The sequence below is a fragment of the Anopheles coluzzii genome, chromosome 2 (genome assembly GCF_943734685.1).
Source record: "Anopheles coluzzii chromosome 2, AcolN3, whole genome shotgun sequence".
NCBI classification, from domain to species: Eukaryota; Metazoa; Arthropoda; class Insecta; order Diptera; family Culicidae; genus Anopheles; species Anopheles coluzzii.
In genome coordinates, this window is record NC_064670.1 from 15,328,628 (window position 1) to 15,334,703 (window position 6,076).

Here is a 6,076-nt window from a genome sequence, read left to right on the forward strand (position 1 = left end):
TGTAAAAATCAATCAGAACGTCGATGGCTCTTACCTTTTATCCTATCACCACAATTAAACCAACACGCTAAGCTTTCATCAAACAATTAATGAATTAAGCTAACTAAAACACACCTAATTTACATTTACTTTGCTCTATTGCAGGAAACGATTATTAATCTAACGACACTGGATTAACCAGTAAAGATTCGTTTAACGTATGCCATAACCATCCTCAAGCGGTACAACGTATCCGAACCGCGTATCATCTTCCACAGAACGCTCCAATGAGAAGGTTTCCTTACTCTCCGGTTTAAACACTCATTTCAATAATCGCTTTCAGAGAAATCGTTCGCATCGCGGTGCCCACATCCGAACGGCAGTGCACGATATTTTACACGAATTTCTGCGAAAACAATCGCAGAAAAAGCAAACGATACCATCCCCATGCCCGTTCCCCGCTGCTTCCCAGTTTTTGGAATGAGGTTACAGTTTTGCTTGAAATGATCATTTTTATAGCATCGATTAGATTTGACACTTTTCCAAAGGTCGTCATCATCATCAGCATCACTGCCTCGTCACCCTTTCGAACACGACGGACGATGGTGACGGCCTGTCTACGTGTCTAGGAGCATCAGTTTCGAGACAAATCAGCCTCATGGGATCGGTAAGCGGTTGCCCTCTTCAAAGGATGAGGGTAAAGGGTAGTCTCTTTTTTTTTCTTTTGCTGTTGTTACGGGGTGTCGAAAAGGTCACCGAAACGATTCCTCCCCCGAGATGGCTAGCTGATTGAACCACCAGAATAACAATTTAACATGTACCTCTGAGTGTGTGTGTGTCTATGTATCTGTGGCCGCTTAGGGAAAAAAGGATTTGAATTGTCCACCAATCGGCCCAACCCATTCACCCTGCCTCGATGGCACTGGCAAGGGCTTTTGCTTCCCCTTCGGGTCTCTCAAATCTTGACACACGTTGGAAAAACAATTGTCAAAAAAAGACCAACTGCTCTGCAACGACCATTCTAACTGCTGATCAATAGAAACCTCCAAGTGGGCAGCAAGTAGAGAGCACACACTTCAGGCACCAACCCTCCTACCAATCCTAGTGTACGTGCACACCAAAGCTGGGTAAGTGCGAGGGTGCGGGGGTGAACAAAAGCCATCGACCAAATCGAGAAAATCGGGATTCCGAATATGGAAAATCCATTTTCACACAAAAGCGACAGCAATCACACGGTACGGTTGTTATCTGCTCGGTCCCAGCAATTTGCTCCTCACACGTTTTGCCCCTTGGCAGACCGTGATCCCGTACGGACCGATTTCGTGTGTGAAATCGCTTCCCTTATGGGTGTACGCCCGTACTATAACAATTCATTCAGTTAGTTCGAAACTTTCTCCGTTGAATTGTACGGGTCAGTTTTTTCCCCCCTGGTTGCGGACAGTCCCTCCAGGGAAGGATAGTTGTTTAAAGTGTGTATGTAGCTTCCTTTGCCGTTCGTGGGGAGTTTGCTTCTGTATTTTAACAAGGGATGTTTATGGTATTGAAAGAAGGAAAGTAATAAAACAGTATTTTATGTTGCAGAAAAAAAGGAGAATGATAAAATAGCAATGTTTGACGAACGCAAAATGTCAACTAGTCTTTCAGGTCACTGTCTGTTTTGATATTAAAATTACTCACTATGTCAATGCTCTTATTGGCATATAGCTCAAGCATGCCAATAACGATGCCACATGCTTTCATCGAATCCTGCTCAATTATACATTCCTATGGTTTCTCTAATATGGCGACCTTTGACCTTTCAGCAGGAAGAATTTATTGATTGCGAACCTTTCGAATGGGATTGAACATTTTTTCCATTGAAAATTTCCATATTGGAACTTTTAATATCATTTCATCAACGACAACTCATAAAAAGCTTCAAAGATTTTATCTTGAGTAAGTGTACCGCTAGAGTACTACTACAAATTGCAGTGATGATACAATGTTTAATGTATTATTGTTAGTGATGTTTTCATGAATTTAAAGTACCAAAAAGGAAAGGATGTTAGTACAATGCTCCATTTTACTGTGGAAATAAGCTTAATCTTTCCAAAAATAACATTTTTTACCACCAATTATGGTTTACACAATCAAACTATGCTAAAAAATACTAATTTATTCGTTCTCAGGAATAGATATTCTTAAAGGGACAATTTAAAACCGGTATGTAACAGGAATCTAATAGATTCGGCTATCGAATGTTATTTTTGTACATTCTAAATTACATTGCCATTTTCACTGATAAACCATTAAAATTATTAAAATAAGTAAAGCAAAATGTTTTACTTTCATCCCCTATTCCCTTACTAGGCACATTTCCCTGCTGTCATTAAACTGAGTTCGAGTTTTTATCATTAAATTTTAATTAATTCATACCCCATTCATTCCCCTGCACGAAGAGCTTTTCCTTTTTGCCTGCTCGCGAACAGCATCACAATTGATAAGCCAACACTCGATGGAAGAATTATGTACAATCCCTACTAGTGCCGGTCGTCTTTATATTTACGACACTTGCTGGCCATTTCTAGCTCCACCAAAAGGGCTCCACTTTCTCAGTCCCGCTTTGATGGACTTTCGGGATAGACCCTCAGCGCTAGCATAGAAAGCGGGGTAGAAAAATGACAATTTAAGCAAAACTAATCCGATTCGTCCCGTCGTCAACTGTGTGGCGGCGTTTGCGTGCGAGCAATCCATCTTTATTTCAATGGTTTGGCAATCTCCGGCACCCGGATACGCCCGATCTGGTGAGAGATTTTTTGCTGTTGTTTTGTGGCTTCCTTCCCAATCTTTGCCCATTCGACAAGCCCCGGAACCAGGCGACACTGCAAAGAGAAATCCATCCGTACGGTGGAAGCGTTTATGAAAGCGAGACTCCCTGCACCCAGCAACGGAGCTAATAAAAGCAACGAAAAGGGTTCCTTTGAAAAGAGAGGATTTTCTGCCTCCGCACTGTACTGTACTGTGGAAAGTCTTCACCAACCGAGTGTACACCGAACTGTTGCAAGCAGCGTGAGTAACCTTAGATATCGTGGTTTCATGATAAACGGAATAAATGATTAGATAATTTGCGACGGTTTAAAACCCGCCATCCGTATCCTTTCGCATCGCCCTGCTTGGTGACCGTTTTGAAGTCGAAGTAAAGCCTTTTTTTAAACAGAAAAGCGTTTAAACGTAGCTCCGTTCCACTGTCCTCTAGCAGCGTAGCTGCCTTTGCTTCCAATTCCAAGAATTTAATGCTGCCTTTGCGTAGTTCGCGGTTCTCTCTATTGAATGCCCGGCGGGCTTCTTGAGTGCGGCAGTGGGGGTTCGATTTTTGACCTAAATGGATTCCTTCCTTCCGGTGAAGCTTCCGAGGCCCGATCGCTTGGTATGAGGGGGAGAGGTGGCTTTTCACCGTACCACACGAAGGGAAGGTTATATTTCACTCCGGCACAATTGACAGTCAGTGTCAACGGGTGCAAAGGCGTAAAAGGGGAAGAATTATTACAGCTCATTTCTCCGTTCGATAACGATTGGAAAAGCGACTTGGCGGTTTGGCGTTAGGTGGAGCATATTTGCTAGCGATTATCGAATTACAGCATTGGTTATCTTTCATATTCTTGGGTCGGCTTTTTTGATTTGCTTTTTGATTAGTGTAATACTATTATAATTAATTTTCAATCATTTCCTTTCTTATCTTTATTCCTTCAATTTTTATCATTAACATAACATTCAAAACAGTTTAACTCCCATTCGCAAATTAACAGCACCAATAAAGGTATCATGCAGCTATTGTAAGCGAAAAAAAAGATGATACTCCCAACCAAATAATGGCATCGTGATAACAATGATAACGTGATAACCCATCGTATCCCAGCTAAGAACAATAAAATGTCCCCAGCTCGTAATCCCCCAAAAAACGCCGGACCGAGGCTACAAATCTCGACCGCGAATGGCCAATGTTCTTGTCAACTGGGTAGGCAAAACTCGTTGCCCCGGTTGTCCCAACCCCGGAATCCAACACGATCGATGAGCAACGAAACGGTGTGCACGATAAATGATGGTTCGCGAATCGACAACAGCACCAAACAACGGGCACTGCGAGAAAGTAGCTGCCAAAACAAAACAGGCAGAACAATGTGAAACACGGGGAGAGGAGCAAAAAAAAAACCCTCGCTCGGTTGGATAAAAATTACAGCCCTCGCCTCTGGAGCTGCAATAGCTCATTGAACAGTGAAAATTGCTTCGATAACGCAATAACGATTAAATTAAAACAAATGAAGGGTGAATTTCGGGTTGTTCTGGTTTATTCGGTGATTTATTCCCTGTTGCGGCCCTGCATGCGCTTTCTGCCATCGTCCTTCTCGTTCGTTCACTGTGCGCTGAGAGCTTTCTCTCTCTCTCCTTCTTTTATTCACGCACACTTTGCTTTCCATCGTTGTACTCGGTTTACCGGCCTCCTTTGTTGGCTGGATTGGGTTGGGCAGCGTCCAATCGATGCTTTTGTGGTGAATGTTCCCCCCCCCCCCCCCCCACTTCCAGCTTGCAGCTTCTCACCTCACCGAATCTGGCTGAATCGACTGGATCCAGTGGGAGAGGAATGGGAGGAGGACGAAACCATCTTTAACCAGTTTCACCAACTTGCCATCTGGTGTTAACATCTCCGCTGATAGCTGTTTTTCATTACTTTTATTTTAATCTCCTGGTTTTGGTTTGTTTGTACGCGTCTGTGTGTAATGTTGGTTTTATTATAATTACAAAGTCTGTGGCAACTGCATGAAATTTGCAATCAAAAATTGGAAAATTGTATCCCAAAAAAAATCCCAAACTCACACTGATCTTATCAAAACTTCACATTATTTTCACAACACACTTCAAACAGTGTGCCCCCTTCAAAATTAATAAAAGAAAGGGGGTGATATAGGGACGGAGCACACACTCACACGCACACTATCGATGACCAATAATGGCCGTAATGAAGTGCCATCGTAAAATAATGATAACAATAATAATAATAATAATGTTAAACTGATGATTATTTCGAATGCGGATCGACATAAAGTTGTGGCCCCGCATAATGTGCGCTCGGTTTGCGGCCCCTTTGGTGCAACAAAAGTGCGGAACATCAACCTTCGCTTGATGTGGTGGCAGTGAGCGTGGGCAAGAGCCGGGCGGAGCGTAATTCGAACTAACGATACACGATCCCGCCGACAGCTGGATCGGGCCGGGGTTAACGGGTTTAACCCTGCTACCCCTTCTACCGCCATTTCCTGCAGCTGATGGATGGTGCAGTGTGGAGTGAAAATAAAATTTCCATCGAAACCACACCATTAGCGAAATTCGATGGTTTCGAAATTGCCTGAAATGCAGCGAACCTTAAAAAAGCGGAGGGGGGGAGGGGGTGAAAGGATATGGCACACACAGACACACATAGACGCATTCAGCGCACGCGGGAGCTAAAACTTTTCCTCCGCGAGGCCAATGGCCGATGACCTTTCGGTGGCCATGCCTGGACGGGATGAGTTTTTGTTCCACGTGCCGCCAGCAAGGCGGGGAGCCGACACACACTGCCACTGCGGGGGCGACATTTCGGACGATGCCGGCTAACCGCCCAAACCTACGTGGCCGTTGGGTGGGTGGGTGCAGACCGGGATGTCCACAGTTTGGTGTCCGCCACCCAGGCCGGCGGCCGGCCGATCGGTCGGTCAGTCAATTTGGATTATTGGTTTAGGCGAAATCTAGGCAGCCACCACACCACGCCACCGATTTTCGGTCACCATGGTTACGAACCGGCAAGATGGGTGAGAGGGAGGCGGGTTTGTCTGTTTGATTGGTTCACCGCAAACGCACCCCTGCCCGATTACGCCCCCTTTCTACGCGCAACCAACAGGGACGGTTTCGTGGGCAAGGAAGCTTTGGACATTACTCCACCTACGACGGTTGTCGTGGAGCGTTTGAGTGGTGTAACTTTCACTGTGTGACTGATGCAGCTAATAACAGCACTTAAGAGCAGGCTCCTCTGCTTCGAAACGGAATGAAGCGGGGGAAGTCGGGGGAAAATTCGGATGAAATTAAGAAG